Genomic DNA, 11,423 nt, shown 5'->3' on the forward strand with positions numbered 1-11,423 from the left:
GTGCTGACAAGGACCTTCGTGACGTCACGGTCATGTGACCGCGGCGTCATCACGGTCATGTGACCGCGACGTCACCACAGGTCCTGTTCGGCACAGCAAACCGAAGACCGGACGGCCGCGGGCAGCGCTGAGAGGTGAGTATAGCTTCATTTTTTATTTTAATTCTTTTTTTTACACTATTTTATGGTTCCCAGGGCCTGGAGGAGAGTCTCCTCTCCTCCACCCCGGGTACCACCCGCACATTATCCGCTTACTTCCCGCAACGTGGGCACAGCCCCATGCGGGAAGTAAGCGGTTCAATGCATTCCTATGGGTGCAGAATCGCAGCGATTCTGCACAAACAAGTGACATGCTGCGGGTTGTAAACCGCTGCGTTTCTGCGCGGTTTTTCCTGCAGCATGTGCACTGCGGTTTGCGGTTTCCATAGGGTTTACATGTTAATGTAAACGCTATGGAAACTGCTGCGGACCCGCAGCATCAAAATCGCGGCGGTTCCGCGGTAAAAACCGCAGCGTGTGAACATGGCCTAAATCAGAGAAGTCACACAATGCTAAATAAGTAACTATTCCCACCTGTCTACTTTGCATCAACACAATCTTGGAACCAAAATTTTTTTTTTTGGTAGGGAGTTAAATTGCTGGTCAACTTTTAACTTATTTTTACTACAACACTTCCCCCCCCCCCCCCCCCCCCCACACACACATTTGAAGTAGCTTTGAGGGGTCTATAAAAACTGCACCCCTCAAGGTGCTAAATCACATTCAAGAAGTTTAGTAATCATTCAGGTGTTACACAGGAACTTTTAGAATGTTTTAAACAAGCTTTTTTTTTTTTCACAAAAAAACATTTACTACAGATCCAATTTCTTTTTTTTACCAAGGGTAACAGGAAAAATTGGACCCCAAAAGTTGTTGTCCAATTTGTCCTGATTATGCTGTTACCCCATATGTGGGGGGTAAACCCCTGTTTGGGTGTACAAGAGAGCTCAGAAGAGAAGGAGCACGGTTGTACACTTTTTTTTTTTTTTTAAGCAGAATTGGCTGGAATTGAGATCAGATGCCATGTCACATTTGGCGAGCCCTGATATGCATAAACAGCAGAACACCCCCCCCCCCCCCATCCCAATTCTAACACCAACCCCAGTCCCAACCATAAATGTAATCCAAACCCTAACTGTAGCCCTAACAGGAAAATAATTTTTTTTTATTTTCCCTAAGGTGGTGAAAAAGGGGGGGGGGGGGGGGGGGTTTGATTTACTATTGATAGCAGGTTTTTATGTTTGGCAGCGGTCACACACTAAAAGATGCTTTTTGCAAAAAATAGTTTTGCGTTACCACATTTTGAGAGTTTTTTTCCCATATTTTGGTTTAGGGTCATTCCACATCAAGTGGACCAGTTTTAAAAAATCGTCCCCACTCGACCTCCGATTTTGCTGAAATTTTACAAGGATGTACATGTATGTTTGGAAAGAGGTTCTGTAAATTTTTAGGGCCAGATCTCAAATACATTGGGCACTGTTGACCTTTCACTGGAGGTTCCACCAAGCCTGCGGCTTCAGCTAAGAGGATTTTGCAAACTTTGGCACATAGCCGTTAGAGTTCTATACTGGCTATGATGCTGAAATTTGGCATACTAGCTCAACTTTTGCTGCTAAACACGATAAAATTATTACCGGCTATGACAAAACAATATTTCCAGGTCATCCACCTGACAGCACCATGGAGGTTGTCTTATCCACAGTGGGACAGGAAACCACGAGTATAAAAGGACCCTCCCCTTACCAATCATCAGTGTTTTTCCTGTCCCACTTTGGATAGGAACTACGAGACTCCGGCAAGCTCCGTGGGGATCGGGGAGTTTAGGCCCTTATTACCCTTCCCGCTACAAGACCCCGTGCGACTGAAACCCGACACAGGGTCCCTCAGCTCACCCAGTGTAGCGCTGCTCCTGGGATCGCCGGTCGTTTCCTCCCAGGGGGGGCTCTCGTCCGTGCACGCTGAAGCTTCCCCGGTCCGCCCTGTGAACAGGAGGCGACCGGGCGGCTCACCGGAGCGCCGCACGCTGAAGTCCGGAGTAGCTTCTTCCGGGTCGCGTCAGCGGTGGGCGGGGTCGGCGTCTCCGTTTCCAGCTATGGTAAAATCGGAGCACTTCTGGGGCATGCCGGCGAGCGCAAACGCTCCAACGCCAGGACTCAAGGATATAAGGTAAAGGGGGTAGGTAGTCCTCTATCCTGCAATATCCGAGATGGAGGATTCCGCCAGGATAGAGGGTGACAACCAGGCTCATGTAAGTCCCCCTGAAGAGGGCAATTATTAATGCTTACCTCCCGGGCATTCATACCTCTTGCTAAAACGGGGCCGCTTCTATTGTTATAGGTAGCCGCCGCTAAGAAGGGGAGATGTAAGTGCCCTATATGCTCCATTAAATTAAAGGACACATGGCAGAAACCCCTGTGTGAGCCCTGCACTAATCGCATACTGGGTGAAGAACAGGCCTCTCTCATGTCTAACATGCGGGCTATTATCAGGGAGGAGGTACAGGCATCAGTCTCCGGTTTAATGACCCCTCAACCCTCACAGCCAGATAAGAAGAGAATGAGGGATTCGGACTCTTCATCTGAAGGAGCATTGTCCAACTCAGATCTGGATGAGGAGTTTAGAGACCCTCCCGAGAGGGGGAAAAAGTACTTATTTTCTTCTATAGACGGACGAGCTCCTTGGGGCAGTAAGACACACCATGCAAATTGAAGAACCGCCAGCCTCTTGTTCAATACAAGATGAGATGTTCGGCGGGTTACGAGCTCAGACCTCAAAAGTCTTTCCTGTTAATGCTCATATTCGCGGAATGATTCTGGAGGAGTGGGAGGAGGCGGAAAAACGCCTGAGCATTCCAAAAGACTTTAAACTATGCCTCCCATTTGATCCAGCGGAGGTTAAAGACTGGGAGGATGTCCCTAAAATAGACATTCCCCTAGCCAGAGTCTCCAAAAGAACTGCAATACCCTTCGAGGACTCATCTAACTTGAAGGAGGCTATGGATAGGAAAGCAGACAGTCTCTTAAAACGAGCCTGGGAGAGCTCAGCAGCCGTAATGCGTGCGAACATAGCGGCAACCTCAGTAGCACGGTCTATGCACCTATGGGTAGATGACCTAGCAGATCAGCTTTCTTCTAAAACCCCTAGAGAAACTATATTAAAATCCCTTCCCCTCCTTAAAATGGGTACAGATTTTCTAGCAGACGCATCGGCAAAAACAGTAAGATTTACTGCCAGGAATCAATCCCTATCAAATGCGGCCAGAAGAGCCATCTGGCTCAAAAACATTCCAAAAATAAGCTTCGCGCCATCCCATTTTCAGGGGGAAGGGTATTCGGTCCGGTACTAGACGACATCTTAGAGAAAGCGTCAGATGATAAAAAGGGTTTCCCAGAGGACAAACGCAGAAAGTTTCAGCCCTTTCGGAGGTCACGTTTCAATCAAAGAACTGACTATAGGGGGAAAGGGAAACAAGGAAGATGGAGTTACCCGAAGGGTGGAGAATCTAGAACCAAAAGTAAAGAGTCCACCTTTTCAGGTTCAACATCGGGTTACCACAGAAAATGATGCCACCAGAGTGGGGGAGGGCGTTTAACCAGGTTTTCGGGAGGCTGGCAAAAGATCACTACAAGCCCATGGGTGTAGTTGCTCAGGGTTACAGGATAGAATTCTCCTCTCCTCCCCCACAAAATTTCCTGATCTCCAGCCCCCATCTCACCGCGACATCTCCCATGTGGGTAGATATTCAGGACCTGCTAAAAACAGATGCGATTGTCCCTGTACCTCCCCAAGAGATAGAAAAAAGGCTTGAATAAAACCCTTGTCCTATAATAAAACCCTCGGGGGAATCAAGAACTATCATAAATCTCAAACACCTAAATTCTTGGGTAGTGTACAAACGGTTCAAAATGGAATCAATAAAATCCACGATTCCCCTCCTGGACAGGGGAGTGGTGATGTGCACTCTAGATTTAAAGAGTGCGTATTACCAGGTTCCTATCTGCCTAAATCACCAGAAATATCTGAGGTTCGCAGTAGAAAAAGGAGGAAAAGTCCTTCATTACCAGTTTCGCTGTCTTCCGTTTGGTCTAGCTTCGGCGCCAAGGGTTTTCACGAAGATTATGATAGAGGTAGTAGCCTACCTAAGAAATCAAGATATCTTAGTCATTCCGTATCTGGACGACTTCCTAGTGGTTGCAGACACGGTAGATCAACTCAGGACCGACTGTCAGTTTGTAATCTCCACACTGCAGAATTTGGGGTGGATCATAAACTGGAAAAAATCCGATCTAGTACCCAAACAGAGGATAAAATTCCTCGGAGTCATGCTAGACTCAAGCGTCAGAATGTCCTTTCTGCCGGAGGAAAAACTGCGAGGCATAATAAACAAGATTCATCTTTTCGCGAAGAGCAGGGTTTCCATCAGAGACGCCATGAAGATCCTGGGGCTGATGACGGCCTGCATACCTTGCGTAAATTGGAGTCAATTTCACTCCCGACGGCTTCAACAGGCGATTCTCTCATCCTGGGACAGAAGACAGGGATCCTTAGACAAACTGATACAGCTGCCAAACCAAGTGATGACCTCGTTGCGTTGGTGGACAGATCCCAAAAACCTCAGGCAAGGAGTGGCCTGGAATCATGCTCCCGAAGTGATAATTACCACGGATGCAAGTCAACAAGGCTGGGGAGGCCACATCCAGGGAAGGTATTACCAGGGTCAGTGGACCCGGGAAAACAGCACGCGATCCTCAAACTTCAGAGAACTGCTCGCAGTCTGGAAGATTCTATCCTCAGCACAGACCTTGGTGAAGAACAAACACGTGAAAGTGCTCTCGGACAACACAACAGCAGTTGCGTTCCTTCGACATCAGGGTGGTCCGAGACACAGGGCTCTACAGCAGTTGGCAGAACGAATCTTCAGGTGGGCAGAAGTGACGGTACTCTCGATCTCTGCAGTTCACTTGGAAGGTTCCAGCAACCAAGTGGCGGACTTCCTGAGCAGGAGGACAGTTCTATCAACAGAATGGGAGCTAAACAACGAAGTTTTCAAAGACTTGTGTCATCATTGGGGGGAACCCGAAGATAGACCTCTTTGCAACCAGACAGAATGCAAAGGTCAACGTCTTCTATTCGCAGAACCCTCAGGAAAACCCGGCGGGAGTCGATGCCTTCTCCCAATCATGGGAAAGAGGTCTGTTGTATGCGTTCCCGCCGCTTGCTCTAATACCAAGAACTCTCAGGAAAATCGCAGAAGACGGAGCCAAAGTCCTGCTTGTAGTGCCGTACTGGCCGAAGAGGAGTTGGTTTGCCTTACTGAAAAAAATGTCAAAGGAGAAACCAGTTATTCTTCCACAAAGAACGGATCTCCTCTTTCAAGGTCCCATTCTCCACCGAAATCCGGAAACCCTCCGTCTATCGGCCTGGATCCTGAGCGGCAAGTCCTAAGGGCAAAGGGGTTATCGGACGAGGTGATCTCTACATTGAAAGCAAGCAGGAAGCCAGTAACCTCTTCAATCTATTCCAAAATCTGGAAAAAATTCTGCAGCTACTGTGGAGAAACTACAGTCGATACTGACCGCCCTAATGTTCCCAAAATCCTTGACTTTTTACAGGCAGGGTTTAATGCAGGTCTCAGACCCAGTACCTTACGGGTACAAGTTGCGGCCCTTAGTGTTTTTTATGACTGTACTTTATCAGCTCACCCATGGATAAGTCGATTTTCCAGGGCAGTTGCAAGACTAAAACCTTTAATAAGGAAAACTATCCCACCATGGGACTTAAACTTGGTTCTTAATGAATTGTGTAAAATTCAGTTTGACTTGGGGGATAATCCAGACATAGGTAAATTGTCCCTAAAAACGGCCTTCCTTGTAGCCATTACTTCCGCAAAGAGACTGGGAGAGCTTCAGGCCCTCTCTATTCAGGACCCATATTTACAGGTTTTTCATGACAGACTGGTTCTGAGACTGGACCCAGCTTTCCTCCCGAAGGTGGTCTCCGATTCAAACATTAATCAGGAGGTCATACTTCCTTCTTTCTTTCAGTCACCCAGAAATCAAAGAGTCTCTTTACCATAGTCTGGACGTTAGAGAATCGGTTCTTAAATACCTAGAGATTACAGCACCCTGGAGGGTAGATAATAACCTTTTTGTTCAGTTTAGAGGCCCGAATAAGGGTAGAAAGGTGTCTAAATCCACAATCGCGAGATGGATTAGATCTACAATAATCTCGGCCTATAAAGCCCGGGGGAGGGATCCACCGGGATATATCAGAGCACATTCGTCTAGGTCAATGGCAGCCTCATGGGCAGAAAAAGGGGGGGCTTCAGCAGATCAAATTTGTAACGCCGCTTCCTGGTCGAGTCTTAGTACATTCTCCAAACATTACAAACTAGATGTGATGTCAACACAATTAAGTTTTGGCAGGAGGGTACTCCAGGCAGTATTCCCACCCTAGGAAGTAGTCTGCTTTGGTACTTCTCCATGGTGCTGTCAGGTGGATGACCTGGAAAACGGTAATTAGTCTTATCGGTAATAGTATTTCCAGGAATCCATCCTGACAGCACTGCTAGTTTCCCTTCCCATGCTGATTTACTAATTTACTAAGAACTGATGTGACGTAAACATTTGTATCTTGTTTGTGTTTAAATAAAATATTCTTTTTTGGCATCCATCCAGATGTGGTACTTTGAAAATCACTGATGATTGGTAAGGGGAGGGTCCTTTTATACTCGTGGTTTCCTGTCCCACTGTGGATAAGAAGACAACCTCCATGGTGCGGTCAGGATGGATTCCTGGAAATACTATTACCGGTAAGACTAATTACCGTTTTCAGCCGCAATTTTGTGTCAAAGTAGCTTGAAAAACGCGTCGCATAAAATTTATGCCAAACTTTGCCCATATATAACTCAAGACCAAAAACCAATAGTAACTGGTGCTTTGCCCTGTACACCAAACATCTACATGACTTTGCATTGCTGCAATATCATGGTCAAAGCATATGTATTTGTGGAAATATTCACACCCACATATGATGAAAAACTTAAAAAAACCGAATTTTGCCTATTTTTAGGTCAAATTTCTCAAAAAGGGTACCCCTAAAATATATTAATTCTGATATCATTAGAAAGAGCACATTATTCTCTACAAGGATCATTGGGTTTTTTTTTGGAGTCTCTCCATTTAAAAAATGAAAAATGCCACCGAACATGGTGTTATTTATTAATACGCAATGAATGGTAACTGCACTATTCAAACCCTTGCGTTGGTCCATGGTGGTTATACCACAACCAATTCCCTAAGAATTGGTATTATAATCCTATTAAGAATTGTAATAATGCTGTCTTTCGAGAATTGGCAGCCCCATCGCCTAGGAGCCATGGCCGATAGCCGTGCAAGGCGAGCCTCGGGCGGTCTCTTTATCGCAGGTTCCGAAGCCTGAGGGTGGGTGTCTTTGCCTAGGATCCCAAGCCTAATATTGGGTATCTTTTGTTGGTTCCCAAGCCATAATGTTCAGTCTAAGTGGTCTGGAATTGTTGCTGAATTTGCAACATAATGGGTTCAGAGAAGGTGTATTGTCGGCCCATTGCTGTTGCAGCTGGTGCTGGAATTATTGCAATGATTGACTGCTCGGGAATCCAGCATGTATCATTTCTCACAGGCCAGTGAAAGAAGCTAGCTGGTCCATGAGGATGCATAAAATTTATTAATGCATCATGCTCGTCGACTGAAATTTCAGAAATATTTCCAATCCACCAATTCCTATCATAAATGCAGGCAATGTATTGCCCTGGCTGGAGGTTTGCAATTGGCACAAAAGGCATTTCTGATCTGACAGATCTATCTACATGGGCAATGAAAGATGATGGGTCATTTGACACCCTTGAAATGCGAATCTTTTGGTCAATTGGCACAAACTGGTGATTTTCTCTTGTTCCAGCAATTGTATGTCCATCTTTGAACCTTTCCTCTTGAACTATACCCGTATTTCGTCAATTTTTTCTTTTGGAACAAAAAAAAAAAAAACTTTATTCCATGCAGTTGCTCGTTGCAAAAGTTGAATAAATCCACCGGGGTCAGTATTTGGTTTTTAGTTGGGCGCTGAAGACTGGCACGAACTGCCAACCTCTTTGCTGTCCCTCCAATCCCATCACAGGGCGACTTTCCATGCCTGGTACCAAAAAAAATTCCAATCAGCGCTGATATTGAAATCAGCATTGTGGTGGCACAAGTTGAGAAATTTTGAAATTTTTGTACTAGGCTGCAGATCCATCGCTGAGGTAGTGGATATGATGAATCCCATAGATGAGAGTCTTGAGATACTCCACAATTACTGTTTAAAGTGTGGACTGCAACTGTGTCATGTCGTGAGCAATCACTGATTATGCACAAGCTGATGTTCTGCGCAGCTTCACTATTTAACTCCTTGAAGTAAATTACAAATGGGTGTACTGTAGCTTGACTATTTTCCCAGTGGAAACCTTGAATGACATCTTGAACAATAAATGAGTAATTTTCAGCAAAGTCCATAAGGATAACAAGCTCTCCAGGTCTCAGATTTTCCTTCAACGATTTCAGATAGCAACTTTGATGCTTGGCGATGTAGTGATGGCTACAACGTTTAGAAATGTTCAAAACCAATTCTTCAATGAAATCTTCTATAGTCAGTTGTTTGGTATCAAGAGTGTCTCGATCAGTGTGAATCCATTGTTTGAACTCAATAATATCTTCAGGGTCACTGTTGACAAATACATTGACTAGAAATTCTTTTAAAACTTCAGGACCCGGGCATTTATCACAACGGCCAAGCATACAGTCCTTGGATTCAATTCCACAGACCATTTTGCATATGAGCTCTTTGTAGTCATCATTGATTGGGCATGCTGCAAGCATTAGTTTGACATTTTGGTGAATGGTACACACACAAACAGAATGTGTTCCAGCAGATCCAACGGTTACGCACCACTTTGGCCGAAGCTCACAAAACTTGGAAAATCCAATTTCAGGGCCATTCCGATTCCGATAGGCAACAAACATTTCCCTCATATTGCTCAGTAATAGTCGCTTTTGCATCTGCTTTTTTTCCCCTGCTATTCGCACTGATACATAGTCTTTTTTACCAGGGCACATTTGACTGAATTCATCATCCTCAAAAAATGCCTGCAACTTTTTCTTCACTTCCTCAGAAAGTTTCTTGCCACACTTGATTCTAGGTAAGGCTAAGATCCCATGTTCACATTTAAGCTTTCGAGCTTGTTTGACCATTCGTTCAGAGACACCGAAATTTGTCTGATATAGCCTTAGCGACTATTAGTCGCTACTATTAAAAGCGACTATTACTGAGCAATATGAGGGAAATGTTTGTTGCCTATTGGGATCGGAATGGCCCTGAAATTGGATTTTCCAAGTTTTGTGAGCTTCGGCCAAAGTAGTGCGTAACCGTTGGATCTGCTGGAAAACATTCCATTTGTGTGTGTACCATTCACCAAAATGTCAAACTAATGCTTGCAGCATGCCCAATCAATGATGACTACAAAGAGCTCATATGCAAAATGGTCTGTGGAATTGAATCCAAGGACTGTATGCTTGGCCGTTGTGATAAATGCCCGGGTCCTGAAGTTTTAAAAGAATTTCTAGTCAATGTGTTTGTCAACAGTGACCCTGAAGATATTATTGAGTTCAAACAATGGATTCACACTGATCGAGACACTCTTGAAACCAAACAACTGACTATAGAAGATTTCATTGAAGAATTGGTTTTGAAAATTTCTAAACTTTGTAGCCATCACTACATCGCCAAGCATCAAAGTTGCTATCTGAAATCGTTGAAGGAAAATCTGAGACCTGGAGAGCTTGTGATCCTTATGGACTTTGCTGAAAATTACTCATTTATTGTTCAAGATGTCATTCAAGGTTTCCACTGGGAAAATAGTCAAGCTACAGTACACCCATTTGTAATTTACTTCAAGGAGTTAAATGGTGAAGCTGCGCAGAACATCAGCTTGTGCATAATCAGTGATTGCTCACGACATGACACAGTTGCAGTCCAAACTTTCTTAACAGTAATTGTGGAGTATCTCAAGACTCTAATCTATGGGATTCGTCATATCCACTACCTCAGCGATGGATCTGCAGCCCAGTACAAAAATTTCAAAATTTTTCTCAACTTGTGCCACCACAATGCTGATTTCAATATCAGCGCTGAATGGAATTTTTTTTGGTACCAGTCATGGAAAGTCGCCCTGTGATCGGATTGGAGGGACAGCAAAGAGGTTGGCAGCTCGTGCCAGTCTTCAGCGCCCAACTAAAAACCAAATACTGACCCTGGTGGATTTATTCAACTTTTGCAACGAGCAACTGCATGGAATCAAGTTGTTTTTTTTTTTTTGTTCCAAAAGACAAAATTGACGAAATACGGGTAGTTCAAGAGGAAAGGTTCAAAGATGGACATACAATTGCTGGAACAAGAGAAAATCACCAGTTTGTGCCAATTGATGACCAAAAGTTTCGCATTTCAAGGGTGTCAAATGACCCATCATCTTTCATTGCCCATGTAGATAGATCTGTCAGATCAGAAATGCCTTTTGTGCCAATTGCAAACCTCCAGCCAGGGCAATACATTGCCTGCATTTACGATAGGAACTGGTGGATTGGAAATATTTCTGAAATTTCAGTCGACAAGCATGATGCATTAATAAATTTTATGCATCCTCATGGACCAGCTAGCTTCTTTCACTGGCCTGTGAGAAATGATACATGCTGGATTCCCGAGCAGTCAATCATTGCAATAATTCCAGCACCAGCTGCAACAGCAATGGGCCGACAATACACCTTCTCTGAACCCATTATGTTGCAAATTCAGCAACAATTCCAGACCACTTAGACTGAACATTATGGCTTGGGAACCAACAAAAGATACCCAATATTAGGCTTGGGATCCTAGGCAAAGACACCCACCCTCAGGCTTCAGAACCTGCGATAAAGAGACCGCCCGAGGCTTGCCTTGCACGGCTATCGGCCATGGCTCCTAGGCGATGGGGCTGCCAATTCTCGAAAGACAGCATTATTACAATTCTTAATAGGATTATAATACCAATTCTTAGGGAATTGGTTGTGGTATAACCACCATGGACCAACGCAAGGGTTTGAATAGTGCAGTTACCATTCATTGCGTATTAATAAATAACACCATGTTCAGTGGCATTTTTCATTTCTTAAATGGAGAGACTCCAAAAAAAAACCCCAATGATCCTTGTAGAGAATAATGTGCTCTTTCTAATGATATCAGAATTAATATATTTTAGGGGTACCCTTTTTGAGAAATTTGACCTAAAAATAGGCAAAATTCGGTTTTTTTAAGTTTTTCATCATATGTGGGTGTGAATAT

Source organism: Ranitomeya variabilis, chromosome 2 (assembly GCF_051348905.1).
Source record: "Ranitomeya variabilis isolate aRanVar5 chromosome 2, aRanVar5.hap1, whole genome shotgun sequence".
Classification (NCBI taxonomy): domain Eukaryota; kingdom Metazoa; phylum Chordata; class Amphibia; order Anura; family Dendrobatidae; genus Ranitomeya; species Ranitomeya variabilis.